At 38.6% G+C, this 22,417-nt stretch overlaps 1 long non-coding RNA gene across 1 annotated transcript in view; it reads right to left on the reverse strand.

Annotated features, from left to right (window-relative positions):
- LOC130920262 (uncharacterized) overlaps nt 1-21,878 on the reverse strand; it is a 115,385-nt gene extending 93,507 nt beyond the window's left edge. The window contains exon 1 of the long non-coding RNA XR_009064128.1: nt 21,698-21,878. This is a non-coding gene — a long non-coding RNA (uncharacterized LOC130920262). The remainder of the gene's footprint in view (nt 1-21,697) is intronic.
- Nucleotides 21,879-22,417: the final 539 nt, after the last annotated feature.

Genomic DNA, 22,417 nt, shown 5'->3' on the forward strand with positions numbered 1-22,417 from the left:
TTGCCACATAACGGTTCTATTGATATCTCACAGCCCCTTAGTATTATAATTCTCTTTAAAGAAACATATTCGCTCAAACAGAAACGTACCTTATGTTGGTCTTAACAGAGAGCAGCTGGATTCAGACATGTTAGACAGGTTATGGCATATTCACTGTTGCCACTAGAGGCCATGTATCCACCCAAATCAATAAAGCTAAATGCAACACTTTCAAAACAAACCATTACAACATCACTAGTTAAAACGAATTCTCGAAACAGCAAAATTTTGATTCAAAGTTTTTTTTCCTAATCGAATTACTGGAGTTAATATGTATTTTCCACATTTTTGGTGTGGAGCGCCGAGTTTAGGTTAATATTTTAGTTTATTTGTGCTGCTGCTATTATTAATCACTTAATTGTTGCAGTACTAGTAGAAACTACACAGTAGTGAAACTTCAGCGTCCTCATTCAAGGATAATTACTTTTTCATACTCACGTCATACATAACAATGTTACACAATGAGTTGTGAGTGATTTGTCACGTGGCCCATTTATGCTCTTCATCAACTTGTCATTACATTATTATTTTTTGAATACCTGTATGACTGCTATAAAAAGAAATGTCCTAAAAATATTTATGTACAGTCATGCAAAGCTTGGGAATTTGAAACACGGTTATGCATTACGTCATACAAGAAACGTTCTCTCGACACATACCACAAGCACACACACGGGTTCTTGTTTATATTGCTTGTTAAAGGTTACAGTTCTAAGATGAGTACCACAACCATGAATGTGATTATACCAACTCCAAGACAGCTGATGTTTTCCATTTGGCTTGAATAACTTCCATTGTCAGGCTGAGTAGAAGCGGGAACCTAATTTTCTGCTACGGAAGAAAGAATTTGGTGGGGGAATGGCTTTTCCCTCTATTTGTTGTTGTTTTTGTGCTATCCTCAGAGCCAAGCCTGGCATGAAGGCCCTGTGAACTTGAAGGCCAAATGAACAAAGAACCTTCAAGTGAGCTCTGCTTTAGCCGTGACTATCTGCAAATCCTCACTAGTTCTTCTTGTTTACTCCACCATACTGCAGTCTCTTTTTCATTTTCATTTTTACAGCACAGACCTAAGCCGCCCTCTCTGTGTGTGCGTGAGTGTGTGTGGAGCAAATGGCCACCTTTCACGACAGTGAAGAGGTGGGAAAGATAAAAGACTTTGCGATTGCTCCGGGTTCCTTTGGTGAGTTTTGGCAGGCTCTTTGGCAAAGATACTTGCTGCCAAAGCAAACACCCACTTTCAATTTTTTTCTGACTCCACACACATATACAAGAGTATGACTGTATCTTTGGCATGCAACACACAACTGCGCAGTAGAGCCTCCGACTCAGCTTGGCCACCCTGTGCCAACGTGCGCGGTTGACCCCAAACAGGCAGAAAACAACTGTAAACCAGAGTGGCTCTGCGCGGATGCTTGACAGAACATCCCCCACTACGAATTTTGTTGGACTACTTCCACACAATGCAAATACCGCGACGAAGCAAACACCGCTGCTAAGATAAACAGGAGCTCTGCTGATTGAACTGAACTGGTGCAAAAAGGCACAATCACATTCCTTATAGGTCGGTGTGGTCCTGCACTTGATGCTGACAGTCGTGACGTGTTTATGTGGGGCCTGTTATGAGGCTGTTTACATTGACAACATCGTGTCAACACCACTTTACAAAAAATTACATAGCCATGCAACGCCCTAGCATTCCCCTAGTTGAGTAGGTACAGCGATTTTCACGGTGGTTATCACACTGAGAAACAAGACATAAGCAGGGATATGTTACTGACGATATCACACAGTAACGATCCATCACATAATAAAAGCAAACCGAAGCAAAATCCAAGCAAACTTAGCTGGTGCTGCGTCACCAGTAGGTAGATGGCGAGGTAGTGTAAAGCGCTTTGAGCGCCTTGAAAGGTGGAAAAGCGCTATATAAGTATAACACCATTTACCATTTAGGAGGAGCACACCTAGACATAGCACGACTAGCTAAAGGAAGTTGATTGGTTAAAGGGAAAGAATAACTGTCCTTCATGTGAAAGAGGTTTTCTAAGAGTTTAAGTATGCATATCGCGCCTACTCGTACCTCTGAAAACACAGAAAATAATGTTTAAACACAAAAAATTACACTGCTTACAAGTGCACCCGTTGTGTGATGTGACGTCAGTTGCATCATGCTTAGGGTGACTAAACGTCCTCTTTTCGCTGGACATGTCCACTTTTTATATCCTGTCCTTGGCGTCCGGCGGGGTTTTATAAATTCATGAAAATGTCCGGTTTTCATTACTGATACCGATATCAGTACCGGCCGGGGGGGCCGATCCGTCCCGAAATGGTGGTATCAGCATCGGCGAGTACCCACCAACAGGGCGCCGATACCATTTACCAGTCCGGTAACACTGAACGCAGCCTTTTTTTCTTCTGACACTCACTACACTCTGTGTTGTGTGATCCCACGTGATTACTTTGCATGCCAAGCAACTATCGAGATTGACCTGCTCCGGACCAATGAGAGCGGGCCAATGGTTGCGTTTAACCAATGCAGGGGCAGCTTTTTCATATGTAGGAAAAACAAACTAGGAGTAGGAGATTAAAATATTGGCAGTTTCGGAATATTTCAGCGTTGAGTACAATGGCTGGTGATGGACCACAGCAACAAACCCAGTGCAGTTGGACGAGGAGAGTGAAGCAGCAAGACAGATGTCCGAAAAAAATCACCGAAATGATTGTCGTCTATAACCTTCCCCTTGCCTCCGTTGGAAGCGTGGGAATCCTGCTTTTTATGGCTCACGCAGTACTAAGTATAAGGTCCGAAGTCGCAAATACATTATTAAGTAGACGACTATCCTGCACTTAAAAAATAAAGTAACGAAACATAATTTAGAAAAGCTGGAGAAGGCAGGGGCCGTAAGCTTTTCAACCGATGTCTGAAGCAGCCAAGTTTCCCAACTTTCCCTGCTTAGCTTGACAGCCTACTGGAAAGCGTAGTAGGCTACTTAATGCGAATGAATTCAAGGGATCACACACACTGGCCAAGCTATTGCTGCTCAACTGGACCATCCCGAAGCCAAAGGTACTTTAAGTTTTTTGTCTTTTACAGAAAGAAATGCCGCAGTAATTTGAGACCTGCTTCAACTAGAAGTAAGCAAAGTAAGCTAAGCTAAGTGGCTTAGCTGTGTGTGTGTGGGTGCTGTTTGCATTTGTGCGTTGCTATAGATGGAGTTTAGTTATGTGGCTGCTGGTGCACAAAGAGGGAGAGTAACAGAGAGACAGGATGCTGTGGTCAATTATTATTATTTTTACTTATAATTTTATTAAAGTTGTGCTTTTTGTCCATTGAAAGGTTTAAAAAAAAGTTTATTCAGTTCATTCAGAGTTTATTATTACGAATGTATTTTTACTTTCTGACTGTTGGGCTAGTATTATACATGTTTTAATTTCACGAATTCAGCACTATTTTGGCCTTTGAGAGCCAAAGGTTTATTCAACTATTGTCATCCATACCAGATATGCAATAAAAAGTTCTATTGTATTCACTTTGTATTAATCTTTTTCCTGTTTTGCAAAGGTAAGCTGCAGTCTGACAAAGCCATGATAGCAATGATTTCACATCTATGTATGTAGCTCTGTGGGAAAAATATATATATACACTAGTACATGTATGGTGGAAAACCCTAACAAGTCTGAAAAAGCAGTTTCTGGTCTTGCACCCCTCTTTAAAATAAACTGCTGTATTTTAAGCCAAAACACCTGTTGTGTTTGATAGAACAATATGTCTATATGCGGCCATAGCATTTTCATGGTGCATTAAAACCCCCGAACCGCTTTTGTTTCAACCAAGCTATAATAAGAAGGTAAGTAATTTATTTATTATTCAAAATGTCTGTCATTTTTAGCTTAGAATCATTAATTGATGACTAATATTTAGTTTAAAAAAAAAAAAAAAAAGACTTTAAAAAAATTATTCACTCGCATATTTTAAACTTTTGAACAAATTACGTCACAATGAAAAAAAAATAGTGTCTGTAAATAGGTCACGGATATCTACCACATAACGATCGCTTAATTGTATTTTTTTTGGTACTGTCGCATTTTCCCCGATATTTTGGATGATAAATAATCGATACAAAGAAAAATAAGGGAAAAAAATGTCTGAAAGGGGAAATATATGAAAACGAAAATCTCAAACACACCTTGATGTCTGCGATTTCTGCATCGCGACCCTTGTTATATTACCATGTTTCACCCATAAAATCTCCCAAAAATCCAGCTTTGGCCATTCACAGCTATGTCTTGACACTCTGTGATAGATGCAACATGGAGTTTTTGGATTGAAAAGAGGTAAGAACGTGATAATATCTCGTTAAAATCATGGCGTCTTTAATTATGCTCTCTCATGCTCTCATCTCCAGTTACTTTCGCTGTTTAAAGAAAAAAAGATTTTTTAAATGCCTTCCAGTTCAAAAATTTTCTTCTCCAAGAAAATGGAGATTTAAAGCTTTCCAATGATGTATTAAACATGCATACATGACAATTTTGAGATTTGGCCAAATTGGTCTCAGAACGGAACTTCAAGTCAGAGTGTTTTCCGCCATATATATACGGTATAAACAGAGTGGTATTGGTATGGTATCGGTAACGGCCGATACTGCACAGCCAGGTAGTGGTATCGGGGCCAAAAAATGGTATTGGTGCAACACTAGGGACCAATTAGCGTGTGTTGAAAGTGACTGATGCTTTGCGCAGAATACTACGGTACTGTGCTGCCTGGGACGTGTTCCAAAAGAGCCTGCCCAGTTTTTAAGACTTTTATTATGATCAATACATAAATAATCAAATGCTAATGTACCCAAAAGAGTAATTAAGTCGAAAATACATTTATTGTACTTTGAATACAAATTTGCGCATGCGTGCGCAGTCACAGATTGGCTTTACCATGGCGTCATTCCCAAACAAACCTTCGTCACGCCAGGACCTCACATGCTATCGGTACCTCCACTTGCTAAATTTACCTTCCGGCAACTGTTGACTTATGTTGGCGCTTTGTACTGGTGTGATCTGTAAAATCTCGTTTGGTGTCACATCATTGCGCTGATGATGATTGTAAACTTTTATAGCAATGTTTGATTTGTGCCTCGGCTACCGGTGCTCGCTAATAGGGAAGCTGTCAGTGAGCTGAGCCGCGCTAGGCGTTATGGTAAATGGAGTTTTGAACAGCTGCATTAGGAAACATGCTAGTTGAGTTGTTCGTCACTTTATTTTGGTTATTGTTTGCGTCCAATTTAGAACATTGAATGAAAATAGTAATTGAGTGGGGATAACAATTTGTCAATGACAATTGTATTGATAGTAATTTATAAAAATGTTTAGTTTGCACATAGCCTACTGTGTGTGTGTATTGATTACACTCCCATCGGTCTGCATTATATTAATGAAATATTTAACTATTAGTTTTTGAACAACTTCTGTGTAATGCTGACTCAATAATGACGTTGTTGACTACGATTATATGGAGGTAGATTTGTGTCTTATTATTCAATCAAAAACAAAGTTGCTTCAATCAAAAAAAAAGAAAAAGAAAAAAAGTGTTTGAATGCAAATATAAAACTGAATTTTCCTATCCAGACAAAGAAGGCACACTTTTAAATATATTAAAATGATAAGGCATGTTTGAGTGAACGAGTAAAATTTAAGTGTCTCGAGGCTGGACTGAGTGTCCTCTCTTTTGGAAATCAAAATATGGTCACACTACGCATGCCCGTACGGCACATGAACGCTGACACAGGTATAAAGTAGCTAAAAAAGAGACTCACAAGGGCACTTAAACTCACAGAAGGCCGTAAGATAGAAGTGGACAAGATGGAATTCAACGGAAGGTGTTTGGCGTCAGCTGTTAACAATAGCTAGGTATGTGGAGGAAGATTTTATGTTTTATGTATTTTATGTTTCCACCATCCGCAAAATGAACATTTTCCTCCACATACCTAGCTATTGTAATGATTTAAGTGTTGTTGTCCTTGTAAGTTCCGTCGCTATAGGTTATATAGGTTATATACTGTAGTTATTGACTACTACCGGTACTCCTGGTTGGAAAGCCCCTCCCAACACCATTCAATTGACAGACTTTTTTTTTTCAATTTAAAGATAAGTTCACACGTGCTAATCTAAATTTCACCCCTTGCTGGTGAATTCCACTCACTATTGCAGATGCATCATACAGTACAACTTATGTACATTCAACAAGCTGATGAAGTGAGAGAGGTCAAATGGTTCATGTCAGTTAAGGTAAGGCACAATCCACCTTTTCTCACCTTCTCTCTTTTGTTTCCATTATTTGCTTGGTATTCAAATGGTACCTCGAGTATTGCGCGGCTGTCAGCAAACAGGCCATAACAATGTTGAGCTTGGTTAAACATGGGCTCATGGGTGCGCCCCTTTCACTTGTTTGGTCAGTTTACTATGTTGCAACTCTTCAGCTGGACTTCTTTTGCAGATGCAGTCCTTTAAATGTACATTACAATTGAACCGTAACTTGTCACTATGCTTGTACTACTAAACAACGGCATGTGCAAAACGCTGAATACAGGCCGATGACACAAAGCAATAAAGAAACGGAAGTGACGATACTGGTGGAATTAATTAAATACTAGATACCTGCGTACAAGTGTCTGTGTCAGCTCACGTTTCCCTACTTAATGCTAAAACTTTTGGCCTTTGTTTCATCATGGTATTTTGTGGGTACACAAAAAAGGCTAATTTAATATTCCTAAGAGTGACCAGACTGTGATGATAATATTACACATTTTGTTGTTGTTGTAATTCCAAGGAGATGTTTAGGGTGTTCAAATGTCTATTCAAACATATTGTACATGCATCTCATCAGATTTCAATGTATTTCTTGCTAATTAATTTTTTATCTTATGTTATGACACAATTTTTCTCAAACTACTACTTTAATCTCATAAAATTTTACATTTTTATGGGAAATATTAAAACATCAATTTCATAAAAGGACCATTTTGTTCTCCTATTTTCCTCCTAAATTCTGTCTTATATTTTTATAGACTACAACTTCAATCTGGTAATATTTTTTTTAACCAAGAGCTTTAGGGTAAAAATACTCCTCCTATCATTTCTCAGAATGACAACTTCTACCTCATATCGTTCATATCATTAAATTTGCATGCAGATTTTGCATGGTACAGTGTATTACAATTTTATTATGAAACAAGTTCAAAATGAACTACAACCGCCCGGCTCACTCCTTAAACGTCTCATCGGCCCAGACACTTGAATAGCACATGCCCTCTACCGGATAACTCAGAGCATACATGCATCAATGAGTCCGCAACGAATTAATGTAATTAATCAGCTGACACAAAAAAAATTACAAATCAGGCTCTGAATATCGATGCATGGTCTAAAAAAAAAAAAACACACACACTTAATTATCATAAGCCCCTTTCAGACTTATATCCCGGCAAATTCCCATGTAAGGAGATGCTGGATTTACACGTGTCATGACTTTCAGACATGAGGAGATGTCCCGGGAATAACTGGGGTTGGACACTTTCAGACTTGTTCCGTGTTGACGACTCTACGTTTTCTGTGCTGGGAGGGCGGGGGGCGGGATTTTATAACCCGGGGATTACGTCATTTTTGGTCGAGTTCAGCAACAGAATAAACCACATATTTCCAACGATGGACAATGAATAGTCCCTTCATCGGCTCTAAGATCCAGTGGAAATTTAACTTTGTAAAGTTTCCCGTTTAATTTAGCTATTTCCAGTTTACCATGTTGATAATTGCGATGTTTGTTTACCGCTTTTCGTCCTACTACGACGAAAGAGGAAATGACGATTGGCCCGCTATGATATTTACGTCATCAGCCTTCGCACTGTGACACGCGAATTAAACGGCTGCTTTCACGTCGCGTACCGGGTAAATCCTGGTCATTATACTAGGACACGACCGGGTTAACCCTTTAACACCGAACGTGTTGGCGGCGACAAAATTACGCATATCATCTTTGAAGCCTCATCACGCTGTAATGGTTGGTCTCATTTGAAAGTGCGGAAGTTGAGGTCCACGCCAGTTTTTACTTGAAGTCAATCGACCAAATAAAACGGTAGATAATGTCATTTGAGTTTTATAGTTTTATTGCCCTCATAAATAAGCATTAAAACACTGCATGGACCATGTGTTTATGTCCATATTTCCATCATTTCTTGTCCTTTTTCAAAACCGAAAGCACCACGAAAGACTACATATCCCAGGAGCCATTGTGAGGTTAAGAAGGACGGACGGACGGACGTAATGTGAACATTTTTAATAAATTGCCGAGCAGGTCGCCACTTAAGAAGAGGGGAGCAGGGTAGCGAGCGATGGCCAGTTGGACTGAGCGAGCGACTTTGAAACTTACGGAATGCATCGAAAACTAAATTCATCAACTCGAGGAAGAGGATGGACCAGATTTTTCGTTGTTTTCTTGATGAGTCGGCGAGTTGGGAAGAGCGACATGCTGACAGCCCAAACGGCGGAAGAGTGGGCTGTGTGGTGTAATGTATGAAGCAGCCCTTTGTCTTGTTCAAGTGGGAACTGAGTGACATGCCTGAAAAAAAATTTGAACCGGACTACTTTATTGTCAATATTTTTAAAAAGACTTTCAATGAAATCTTCATTTTTTTTCGCTATCAATTATTCAATTTCAGTGTGTATGACCGAGAAGCGTAATTGCACGTACAGTAATTCCTCGCTACTTCGCGCTTCAAATTTCGTGCACTCAGTCCATCGTGGATTTTTTTTCAATTTAAAAAAATAAATAAAATATGTATGAGCTGTCCAGTGCCAATCGCGTAGTCTCACTCTCGCTCCCTCCCTCCCTCCCTCTTCCTGCTTTTTGTTTGTCAGGCACTGCGGCACTGCACTGGAGTTGCTTATTAAAGTTAACAGTGTTGACAGATGTTTGTGTTTGATCTTGCCAGAGTCACGAGCTTCAGAAGCGCGGCATGCATCAATCATTGTTTAACTTGTTAAACAGTTGCTGTGGCAACTCATTGTGTGTAAGTGAGAGGATTTCAACAGACTCGCTCAAAGAAGTGTTGTGAGTGCTGACTTGGAACAGACAGGCTCTGTATGCGTATGCGCGGGTGGGGGGATAAGGAAGCGCGCGCTGGAATGAATGCGTGTGTGTGGCGACGTTCAAGCCAGCCGTGTTGTGTTCACGGCAATAAACGCCACATGTTAAAAGTGATCCTGAGCAGTACATGTATATATATATATATATATATATATATATATATATATATATATATATATATATATATATATATATATATATATATATATATATTAGGGCTGTCAAAATTATCGCGTTAACGCGCGGTAATTAATTTTTTTAATTAATCACGTTAAAATATTTGACGCAATTAACGCACATGTCCCGCTCAGACAGTATTCTGCCTTTTGGTAAGTTTTACAGCAAGGTTTTTTTATGCTGTCTAACAGCGAACTCTTGTGGTTGCTTTGCGACATGGTTTATTGCTTTCTTGCCAGTTCAATATGGCTGCACGACGTCTCGGGCTGACGCCTACGTTGTAATGTTGTGCTTATATGATCCTTGGACAAGATTTATCCGTAAGTATTGTTGTTGTAAAGAATGTACATATTATGTTAGTAAGCAAAATGTTATATTTTTTGTATGAGACGCTTTTTGTTTATGTTTAGTGAACCTGTATAGCGTGCTAAGCTAACGTTGTTGCTAATGCAATGCTTGTGTACCCTTTTTTGTAGTTTCACTACGGTCTAAAGAGGACAGTGGTTTGAGGCCATTTTATTAATAAATCAGATGAAAAAGGAAGAAGTCTGATTATTAAGGCATCGTTCACTAGCTGTCTAGCTTTGGAAAAAGTAGACGCTTCGGAGTGAGGACAGCATAGATAGATTTAAATGACAGTAGAGTGAAATGCCCACTACAGTCCTTATGTACCGTATGTTGAATGTATATATCCATCTTGTGTCTTATCTTTCCATTCCAACAAATTATTTTACAGAATATATATATAATTTACAGAAAAATATGGCATATTTTATAGATGGTTTGAATTGCGCTTAATTGCGATTAATTACGATTAATTAATCTTTAAGCTGTAATTAACTCGATTAAAAATTTTAATCGTTTGACAGCGCTAATATATATATATATATATATATATATATATATATATATATATATATATATATATATATATATATATATATATATATATATATATATATAAACTATACATATCAGGGGTCGCGTTAACCGAATATTTTCCATCGTTGACCATTTTTTTAAAACGGTAACGGAAAAAAATTGACGTCCATCTGTCATTTTGGCAGGTTGCAATTCACACCCCAGACCACAGGGTGGCGAGTGAGGATATTAATTAGCTATTGTCTCTCTTGATGCATGAGGTCATTGGCCTTACTCGGAAAAATGTCAAGGCAACTGAGTGTTTGCCTGGCACGGCCAGACTGTTCTCCCTGTATTTTTCAAACACTGAGAGAAAAGTCTGGGACCCAGCCCATTAACGGCCTCTCTAGTAGGTACAAAATCAATCGACATATCAGATTTGTTTATTTGCGTGACGTGTTCTTCACGAGCAACGTCACTCTTGCGCGCCGAAAGTCGTCTCTACAACAACACGGATGGCGAACGGGAGAGTCGAGAATATGTTCCAATCTGCGGTAAATTCAGTTTTAAATGAGCTAAAACACATCGACACGAGTCATTGACAACAGTCTGTCTCGCGCTAGCTATGTTGAATAAACTCCGCTCTCCTCGTATGTTTACCTCCGCGCGCAAGTCCCTCGTCCTGCCCTCGTCGCTTTGCTAACGGCACGTCTGCCCGTCGCAGATTGGTGCACTCCGCTGTCTGTTTGCCTCTTGTTAAGCTTGTTCGGACAGAATATTAATTAAAAATGAATGAAAACTAAATGCTATTGAATATGTCATTATTATCATTTTAAAAATGTAAGTGACGGGTAAAAATAGATTATGACCGGATTTTTATGACACTGTCAGTCAAAATGACAGACAACGAAAAAGTCTAGCGCAACCTCTGAAATATATATATAATTTTGCACTATTGGTCTACTTTATAAAACCTGTTTTGACCATAGTATGCGTAAAGGCCAAAAACGCCAATGACCATACCCGCTGTTTGTGTTGAATTGTCAAATCCACAATTATTCAGTACTTTTTTCTGATGAATGTTTATCTTAACAAGTTGAATAAATATTATCAAGCTTGAAAGCGTTTCATTTAGCATGTTTGGTTGTCATTGCGACGTCAATATTACAAATTTTGACAAAAGACTTTGGGATTTTTTGTCTTTTTGGGTCCAAAATGTTGATTATAATTGGTCAGTGAAGAAAACTACAGTTTGGACATGAAGGTTATGGTGTCCTGAAAAAAAGGGACCCAACCAGGTCATTGTGAACATTTTTTTTCTTTGAAATATAAAGGCAATATCAAAGGAATGCAAATTCGACAAAATAAACTCAGGTGTTGAAGGGTTAATCTCCGTGTCAGTTGACCTGGGAAATTGCTTTCAGATTTAAGGGCTACCGGTTTAAATCCCGGGATTCAAACGGAGTTCAGCGTATGTCTGAAAGAGGCTATAAATTCCAATGGGTAAATCAATCTTCTAAAATGAAAACGAAATTCAAACTGTCAACCAAGTTTGTTCTCATAACATTTTTTCATCTTTATTGTCATAGTACGACTTTGTTCTGGGCATTGGAGGACTGACTAGGGCATTCCCCTTACAAGTCAGGGGTTGTCAGTGCAAATACAGGAGCAATTTTTCATTTATTGCTTTCAATTTTGTTACTTGCCCTAAAAATAAAGTTGAGTTGAGAGTTGACTTCTGTGCATTTCGATGACCTCTGAGTCACAGTGACAGGGTCAATTTAATCTGTCTGCTTACATTGCAATCACATATCCAATATTTAATTTCGCTGCAGGCCAATTAGTCACGTGCATCTAGGAAAATCTTAGTGCCGATGCATTCAATTCTCAGGTGGGTGGCTAACAGTCCCACACAACTCCACCATCTGTCGATGCCTCATTCAGCTCCTCGCACTTACTTGAGCTTTAGTTAAAGGGAAGTTAAATGTACTAGCAGTGAGTATGTATACAGTATTTGTCATGGGACGCTTCCTAGTGGCATTTGTCACGGTCGCCTCGCCATTGTGAGAAAACCTCTGATCAAGCTATTTTCAGTTCTTCCTTTTTGTTAAATATTTGGATGCTGTTGCCTAATTTGTGGCAGAAGAACAACCTGCCCCGACATGGTGTAATTTAAAACCCAAATAAAAGCTGACCAACTGCGGTGTACTGCAAATACATGTCATTTTTTTATTTAGTCTGGCTGTTTCTCCGACCGCAGTCAGATGGGGAAACTAAGGTAGTATTTGAGGAGCCGACTCTCTGCAAATTCAAACGACTTTGGGAGATAATAAAAGTGTGTTTTCACAAGCACGAACTCCTTAAGGGGATTGGGGGGAGTCATCATGTGGCTGTCTCGTTGAAAAATGGGTATAAAAACGCAATTTCAATGATCACAAGCGCAACGCCTCGAGGAGTGTCAAAGGAGAGCGTTAGAATGCTTCCTGTGTGATCATATGCGCAACAATTGATACCTTCACTCACTTCCTGGTTTGAGAAAGTGATGTCAATGAAGGGGATGCTTGATGGCCGTGGGGGAAACACGCGGTCAGTCCTATGATAGCCGTATGAGATTCCACATGCCCCAATGAGTAATTCCTTCCTCCCTTCTCCATCGCCATGTGGTTCATGGCCCTGAGTCATCGACTTCACTCCCCACCTTCCCCATTTGTCTATTCGTTCAAGTGTCTCGCTATCCTATCGTCTATTCTCAGCGGTTCCATCCGACCCCCAAGTGAAGGTCATTCTAGTGGAGGAGACTCAACAGAATAGTTCCTAATGACTCATTCGCCAACATTAACAGAAAACCACACCAGACCAAACCACACCCAGGCATGGATCCCAAATGTTCCACAGCTGGTCCCTTTGCTTCTGAAACTGGGTATACATGCAAATTAGAGGACTTATTGATCCATGCAACGCTCCGTTTTCCACACTGCTTCTCCTCATTATGGCAACGTGTTCTTATACTGATAATGAAATGAATTGTGGTGAACATCAGCACAGAGAGACCGCAATGGATTTCTTGTCCACATCCTTATCGCTAAAATAGTTGTTTACTGTCCGATATACAGAATTGACAAGTTGGCAGCTTCCAACTGATCGTACAACCATTTGGTACGGTTTCTGTTGGGCTTGTCCAAAAGCACTGGTAAGCTCTAGTTCAACTTCAACCACCGTTTTACACAGAATGGCAAAGAGGAATAATTTTTTTTTTCTACAATTCTCATCACAGTCTTACACACTCAAGGGCGTAGGTTCGGTCACAACATTGGTAGGGACGATATAACAGCATAACCTGCATGCAAACTTTTTGCTGGGGACAGGACATTAATAAGATCAAACAAATGGGATGAATGAGGGTCAGGGCTACATTTCTCACAAATATGAACCTAATTAATTGATAGGCCAAATGATCAATGCAAAATACATCTATATTGTCTTATACTAACTTTCATATGTATTGGTTCAGGTGAAACACCGTTCGATTCAAACCTTTGTTTTCAAAAACTATGAAAGAAACAGTTTGAAAAACTTCCAGAATAAATGTCTGGATTTGAACATAACTTGAATTGTATTAAAATACACAATAAATACAAACTTGTTAGTAATCTCTTAACTATCCAGGCATGCAAAAAATAAACGTTTGTCTTAAGTCCACTCAACATTGTTGAGAAAATAATATAACATATATGTATAATATATAAATATATAATTTAAATGTAACTGAAAAAAACTCTTAGTCAGGGAATAACAAAAATAAATAAATATAGAATAAAAATAAATAAAAATTACGCCTTCTTTTAATTAAAACATGACTGCTTTTGTCCACAAGCACAGCCAAACTCAACAAAAAATAACGGCTTCTTTGGGCTGCTTTAAAACCACAGAAATAAAATTAAAATGACAATTGGGGAGAAAGGGATTAACCTCGGTTAACTACATTTTTCACCGTTTAATTAATGTTAACAGTAGAAAACACATAAAGGAGGACACTTCTCTCTAAGCAGCTTCCTACTAAGTTTTGCAGGTTAGTAAATTCACAATTTAAAGTTATGCTAACGCTGATACAGGTCGGACTTTCAGTAGCAAAATTTGTGGTGTGTTCCCCGCCTCCACAACATTGACGTCTTTATACATTTCTTACAGTGCAGGCCGGAAAAAGAAAACTTCTAATATCACTCTTCTTTGAAAGGGGCGGAGGAGGTGGCATGGGGCTGTGAGTGCGTGTGTGTCAAGGGCATAGTTTTGGTCTCAACATTGGTAGGGACGCTATAACAGCATAACCTGCATGTACACTTTTTGATGGGGACAGGACATTAATTAGAACAAAAAGATTGGGTAGATTTCCCAAAAATTGCTAGTTCCTAGGTAAAAATGAAAAAAGTTAAAACTATTTTCATGGGAGAAAGTCATTTTTCAAAATGCTTGCATCCTATAGGCTAAAGGAAATTTACAGTGGTTGTGTTTTTGTGGTTTTTGGGTAGGTAAGATTTTAAAATATATGCATAGGCTGCAAATAAAAATACACCTATTTTTTAAATGATGTAGAAAATAAATACATTTTAATTATTGAATAAATACAGAAAATGCACTGTTGAATTAACGTTAACAGTTGAAAACATTCATGAAGACACCTTTCTAAGCAGCTTTCAACTTGAGTTTTACAGGGTAGCAAGTTCATAGAGTTTAATGTTAGGCTAACTCTTATGCAGGTTGAAATTTCAGTAGCAAAATTAGTGTCGTGTTCCCCACCTCCACAACATTGGTGTCTTTTTACATTACTTGCAGTGGCTGCTGCTGGCCAAAAAAACGAATATCCCTCCTCTTCAAAGGGGGCGGAGGAGACAGCACGTTGACATTTATTTCTGTTGGGATTGTATGAATGTGGGGGTCCTAGTCGTCAGCCAATCAAACGTGTGTTTGAGGGAAAAAAATGGACTGGTACATTCAGCAAGTGAAAAGGGGTAAATGTAAGTCTGAACATAATGAAAGAAATTCACTTAATCATGGTAGGGTCAATTCTATCCTTACAACATATGGGAAGACAATCTAAATTACCTATACAGTATAACTGAACTCATTATATAATGCAAATAAGGTTGCTTTAAAGTTGGTGGGAAAATTTTGAGCATCCTGAAAAGTTGGTAGTGTTATGTCTCTACAGTCCCTATGCAAACCTATGCCCTTGTCCAAATTATTTGACCAGTGTTGTCACATTTGCAGCAACGTTTAGGTAGTGGATGCAGTTATGAGACAGATACACTTGAGTTAGGTTAGCACGTTGTTCTCTATGAGCCGGTCGATGGGCAATCGTCATTCCCATTTCTATCGAAAGACAAAGTGGTGCCTCGAGAAATTAATAAGATGGTGACCACTGGAGTCATTACTAGTATCACAAATTATCGTCTCACCATTGAAATAAATGGAAAAAACATTTATCTATTAAAACCATAAGGTAAATGAATAAAACTAAAATGAATTAACAGTACAGTATTTGTCACACGGCTTCAATTAAATGACAATTGTGCCGTTGCAGCCTTGGCAGTATAAGACATACAGTACGGTAGACTACATCGACATCATCAGTATGGAAGTTCCAGCTACTCTTAGAGGATGAATAAAATATGACAAAGAAATATTATACAGAAAGTCTGTATGTATATTTTGCTAAATAAGTTTCTGTTCAGATGTCAGATGCTTAAAGGTTTACACTTATGTTTTCCATTTACTGTTAGCATTTACATTAAACAACTGGATTATATTTTTTTTGTATGTTGTTTTTAAGGAAAAACATGTAATTCTTTGAATGCATTGATTTGGAACAAAATTTGGTTACCATGTAGGCATGGCCTTTTACAATCAATCCTCACATGGCATTTTTAGAAATGTATTGGTCCACACTAGACATGGGCCGATTACCGGTTTCAATGTATACCTTGGTATGAAAACGTCAAGGTTTCAAAACTGCAAAAATTGTCCGTCATACTGTCCCTAAGGTATCAGCTATTTTTGATGTCCCAAAAATGCAGGGAGAAACCCCTCGTTTGCAGCTGCAAAGCTCAAATATCCCCCAACGGTTGTTGCTCAGTGTCAGTGAGTCAGCTGTGCTTCACCATGACTGGAGGAGGTAAAACTCCTGAACTTTTTCTCCCGTCGAAGAAAACGAAATCGCTGGTATGGGAATACTTCGGCTACAGAAAAGTTACAGACAGCCACGGCTTATAGAAGGAGGGCCAACCGACATGTAAAACCTGTTTGCGGAACGTGGCTGCCGAGGAGGCAATACTTCCAATATGATTTCGCATTTATACAAAATTAAAGGTGAGTAAACACTCTCATGAACGTTTTCCACCAGCTACGAGAGTTAACTCCAGCATGTTTAGTGTGTCTAGCGGTGGTGAAACGTGTTCTTTCTCTCTGGCAACTGTCTGTGTTGAGAAAGAGAGTGTGTGTATAATGTAAATATGATACAGGTCATACACACATGCTTTTTATGGACAATAATAAAATTAGTTTTGTTCTGATGGTAATAATGTTGAGCTGTAGTTGTGGGTTTAGGCTCACCGATAAGACTACATTTACTGTATTTTAATTTTATTCAGAATAGTTATTTTTTTAATTTTAACTTAACACTATACTTACATTCCAATTTGTTAATATGTTTTGAAAAATAAAAATCCTGTTCAATGGAAAAAAGTTTTTTTTAACCCAGACATCTCAAAGAAACACATTTTAGAGCTGTAATTGCAATACCTTGATACCGTGAAACTGTGATATTTTGGCTTAAGGTTATCATAACGTCAGAATCTTATGCCAGCTCATGTCTAGTCCACACTATTATAGAGTCAAGCCTATCTCAACTGCCTTTGGGTTATAGTCGGGGTCCGCCACACATAGACAAAACATTCACACACACAATTACACACGTAGACAAATCTTTTTTTTTTTTTTTTTTTTAAAATAAGTTTACTTTGATTGTCTAAAAAAAAAAAATGGAGTCAGTTTGGTCACTTAAATAAACATTTGTAGAATGCAGTTTCTGCCGTACATTTCGTCTTTCCATTTTCTGTCTATATACAGCTGCTTCTCCTGTCTCTGCCAGCACACTCGTCTGCTGCCTGTCAAGATGTCTCCTTGTTTATGACTCCTAACACTCCCCTTGGCCTCCCTCTATTGCAACCGGTTCGTACCACGCACTCCGTTTCGCTCTACCTGCCTATCACTCCTTTTCATATTCACACACTGAAGAAAACTGGGCATGCTTCTAGTATGCCTTGCGATAATGGACGATGAAAAAATTGCAATTGTTAGAGGGCAAGATGCTTTTCACAGTGCATGCGTGACTCCCCAATAGAAATGTTAACATTTCCAGCTCGCTAATCAAACGTCAGCAAACAATGTTGGGAAAGTCGAACGAGCAAACCTGCCTCGAGGAAGCATTGTTACAGGTTGTTGACGTCTTGATGCAGTTTTGTGGAGCATTGCAAGAGCAATAAGGATTTTTAGGGGCATTATGACTGGGTTAATAAAACACAGCTGCCCCTAAAAGTCCCTCACTTTTCTTGCTGCCTTTTCTCTCCCTCCCTCCCTAACTTAACATCTTTTCTGTCTTCTTCTGGACTTTTTTTTTTATCAAACTAGGATTTTTCCCATTGGGACACACTGACCTTCTTCGTTGGCACACACCAAGCATGCTTTGGACTATTTACCAAATAGGTACATATCTGGCTTGGATTTATTGGTGTCTCAGTTTTTTTTAAAGGCTGGGATGACTGAGTTCATTTCCAGCAAAAGTTAAACAAAGCTTTTATCTCTGCGGTTCTCCTGGAGCACAAACGTGATGGGCTTGTTGTTACGATCCAATGGACCAACGGAGCGAAGAGTCAGAACCCGAGGCAGAAAACAACCTGGGGTGGGGTAATCTATTTAAAGTAAGTCTACAAGCCTGCATACAAATAGTGTGAGAATATGAGACAGAGGAGGAAAATGAAGTTGTAAGCAGCCAGTGACGAGTCGGCTCTGATTGTTAAGGGCCGAGGGCGAGCGGTAGCAGCTGGCACTGTTTAATATCATATCTTTATAGTATTAATCAGCTACCCTGTGGTCCTGTTGCTTATTCAGACCAGGCACTCATTCTTTTACCATGCGACCTGCGCCACTCTGCTGCAGCTTATAAGGATAACGTTTAGCACCACAAGGTGCTCTCGTCTGTCGTCAATGGTGGAACAGATAATTGGGGACTCATTATTTTTAAAATTAAGCTCTAAAGTTCCAAGGCAGTACAAATTAACTGATCGTAAAAGAGGTGGGATATAAAAAAGTAGTATTCAAATCCCTTTTAAAAGTAATCACCCTAAAAGTAAGCATTGAACTGATTTAAATTTTATCTGCGGGTGCTCGTGTAATATACAGTTTATGGATGTGTAACGATGACATTCTGATTTGAAGAAATGATGACAAAATCTCCAAACTATTATTATCTAAAATAATCATAACAGGAAAACCTTTTCATTTTTATATTCACATTTTAACCCTGACTTTCTGGGAGAAGTCACAAGGTTCTAAAACGTTACAAGGAAGCACGTGGTATGCATTTTGGAAATTAAATTCCCTATAAGACGCGATGACAGATCTCTAAATCTTTTTGAAAACTATATTAAACCTTTATATGACACTCGTTGAAATAGGTTGAAGCTCCCAGAATGACTATAATCCATTACATGACTTTTCTTTTTCACTGTCTACAAAGAGTTTGAAATGTTTTAATTATTACAATTACATTAAATATTTTATACCAGTGTAAGGGAAGTAATAATGTATTATATTACTATTTGATCATAATTGTTATCTTTATTGTTTGGTTGAAATAAGCTATGTGACTATTAACTATCTACGTACGTTTAATAAATTTGTATAGTATTGTCCATTAACCCCTTCCGAGCCGCATTTTTTTCTGCAGGGCAAAAAAAAAAAACTGCTAATTTTTATTCCACTCAAATACCAGAAAAAAGTGCAATTTTTGGGTCGGGGATATTTCATGCTTTTATTAGTTATTTTTAATGTTAACGTTACATTGTTTTTAAATGAGAAATGAGCACTTACGTTTGCCTTTTTGAAGTTGCATTTCAGCCATTTTCAAAGAGCCAAAAATAGCAAAGAGGGCGAGCTAAACCACATGATTTGATTTCGATGGGTAAAGTTTCGTCCAATCATCTCCCAGAAGTGGCAGTAGTAACTAAATTCAGTGTATTTATTGAATTAGAGATGCGATAGTGTCATGTCTTTCAGCAGCATGCTCAGGTCTGAAGGGGTTAAATATATATACAGTATATAAACGTTGTGTTTCACAATGGAATGGTTCATTTCTCTTATTTAATACTATTTTAATACCAGTGTATGTCTTATTTTTTCAAATTATTAGATTATAATCATTACCTGGTTTATATCTATTGGCTGGGATAAATCTTATGGATTTCATAGAATTACCTTTATACTAAATTATGTGGTATCCATTTTGAGAAATGTTTTCTTGAAATATAAAGTGCGACTACAAAGACTGAATTTGGTTTCGTTGAAAATGATTCACCGTTTTAATTATTCCCAGATGCTTCTTTCTTCTCTAATAACAATACTACAAGGCTTGAGCAAATGCCATACCTACGTGTCACTTGCAGCATAAAGATGCCACCATGACCCTTGTCGCTTCTCTATTAATTGCATAAAGCATCTAGTGTCAGGATGCTAAATTCATTAGGAGAGTATGTACGCCATGCCAGGGTCAGGACGGATATAGAAGCAGGCCTCCATAACAACTTCTTCTCCACCTGTTCAATGTAACAGAGCTTTGCTAGATTTTTGGTTTATTAACACACCTTTAACTACTTTTTGCCGTAGATTAAGATAAAGTATATGTTAAAATAATTCTGATGAATGGATGCCCACATAGCTGTGGAAGATTCATTTTTTGATAACTTGAAGTTTTGTGGAAACTTCAAAACGATCCATGAAATCGCATCTAAAGATTTTCCAAATTGCAACCTGTTTGTTTGTGCGGGTGTGTTGAAGTCAAGCTTAGTGATGATAATGTTATTACCTGCAGTCAATTAATGATTTTTTTGTTGGGGATGAACCGCAGCACCGCATATGATAACAGAGAATTAGTATGACATCATTAGCCCATGAAAAGCTTGTATATTTGAGGGTTTCATCTGGAAATATAGCAAAATAGGAATAAAACACAATTATATTGAGTTGTGTGAGTTTATGAGGGGATTATGTGAATTAATTCATCTTTCATTAATTAAAAACTATCTTAACTATTCCAATTGGCATGTAACCAATAAGGCTTTTAACCTGCTGCTTATATGCGCCAAAAACTGGGACTTTGTAGGCCAGTTGAATAGATGGAGGACTCACCTTGCCCGCAAAGACCCAGCTTCTAACACACAACCAATCATCGTCACTATAGCAAAGGACATTAGGGACTGTCTTGTTTACTCATTCTTGTACTCCCAATGGTGAAATAAATGCTTTCACAGCGGGATTTTCCAAACTTTTTCATTTTGATATGAAAACGTACTAACTACATCAGCATGACACAGTACAAAAAGCATACTTAACTCTTTATAGGGCATTCATTTAACTCATTGGCTGCCATTGGCGCCACTAGACGTCCAAACTATTTTGACTGGTAGAGGCGTCTATCGCCGTCAATGGCACTGAAACAAGAGCATTCACAGCCAGTCTTCCAAGTTTAAATGAATTGGATGTCGGACATTGTCAAGAGCAGGCAATGGGTTAAACGTATTCTTTTTATAAATAAATAAATAAATCTACCTTTCCCCTTTGTTTAAAATGTTTGTTCTTTATTTTACGTTATTTAAAAAAACAAAACGAGTAATTTTAAAAATGTTATTTGTCATTCCTTTTGTTATTTGTTGCATTAAATGTTATTAGGGGTCATAATCATAATGTTTTTTTTGTTCATTCATTTCAATTTTGTTTTTAATTATCTTTTTATTAATGTACTATTTTATTTATTCATAAAAATGTAATAAAAAATGATGAATAAGGAAAAAATATATATTCATATACTTATAATTGAAACTTGACATCCACATATGTGGACATCATAGTTTGGGACATGTAGGCCACATTTGTACATAACCAAAAGTTAATATTGACCAAAAATGTGATTTTCTTGATGTGGAAGAAAAGGCTTTATGAGAAGACTTTAAAGTTAGGGAGGATAGTAATTACCAAAAATTGTCTCTTGCCCTATAAAGGGTTAAAAAACAACAACAAAAGGCAAAAAAAAAAAAAAAATGTATGCATGCTTGATTAATCATCAAATAGCATTTAAAGCAATTTCCATGACACCCCCAAATTGGCCTATGACTAATTTCAGGACCCTGAACCATAGTTTGAGCTGCTCAAATTGATACCTACCAAGTCAAGGAGATGCTCCCTGGTTGGTCTGTCTGTGGCTTGTTGTCACCTCCATGCAGCAGCATCCACAGTAGCCTAGTGGAGGCAAGGGTAGCCAACTGTCTGTCTGGTGGTCTGGAGTAAAAACTTGCCCGTTCGTCCACATTATCCTTTAAGAATGGTGGGTGGGCAAAGCTTCTTGTGCAACAGCTCGGACAGTCCCCCCCCCCAACCCCCCTCCACCACAACCGGTACCACAAGTCAACCACCCCTCCTTGCGCATGATCGTCTCCTCAGACACACGCAACAGTGTCCTCCAAAAAAGAAAAGCCCCCACCCGCGGTGACAGACCCAGGGTGGGTGCACACCCCAGCCAAAGCGCCGTGTTAGGATGAACCCAGCCGGCGGGAGGCAGACGGCGAAAGCCCCTCCTCCCCGTGTGGCGTGAAGACGGTGAGTGAACGGGATATTCCCAAACAGCTGGAAAAGGAGGAGCTGCTGGGCCCTCCCCAAAAAGCGGGGAACTGAGTGGGAACCTGGTTATTTTCAGCGCGTCTTCACTGGCTCCTCTCCAATTGCAGGTCTTGCTAGGGGAGGGAGGTCGGACCAGTATTCTCAATTGAGCAAGAAGAGGGGGAATTGTCTACACGTTGTGCTGCTAAACGGATCATGCCAAGGTGTTTCCTTCACCTCGTTGCGAGTGTCAACGCGGTTGTGAAGGTTTCATCCCGACCGTGTTCT

The sequence above is a fragment of the Corythoichthys intestinalis genome, chromosome 8 (genome assembly GCF_030265065.1).
Source record: "Corythoichthys intestinalis isolate RoL2023-P3 chromosome 8, ASM3026506v1, whole genome shotgun sequence".
NCBI classification, from domain to species: domain Eukaryota; kingdom Metazoa; phylum Chordata; class Actinopteri; order Syngnathiformes; family Syngnathidae; genus Corythoichthys; species Corythoichthys intestinalis.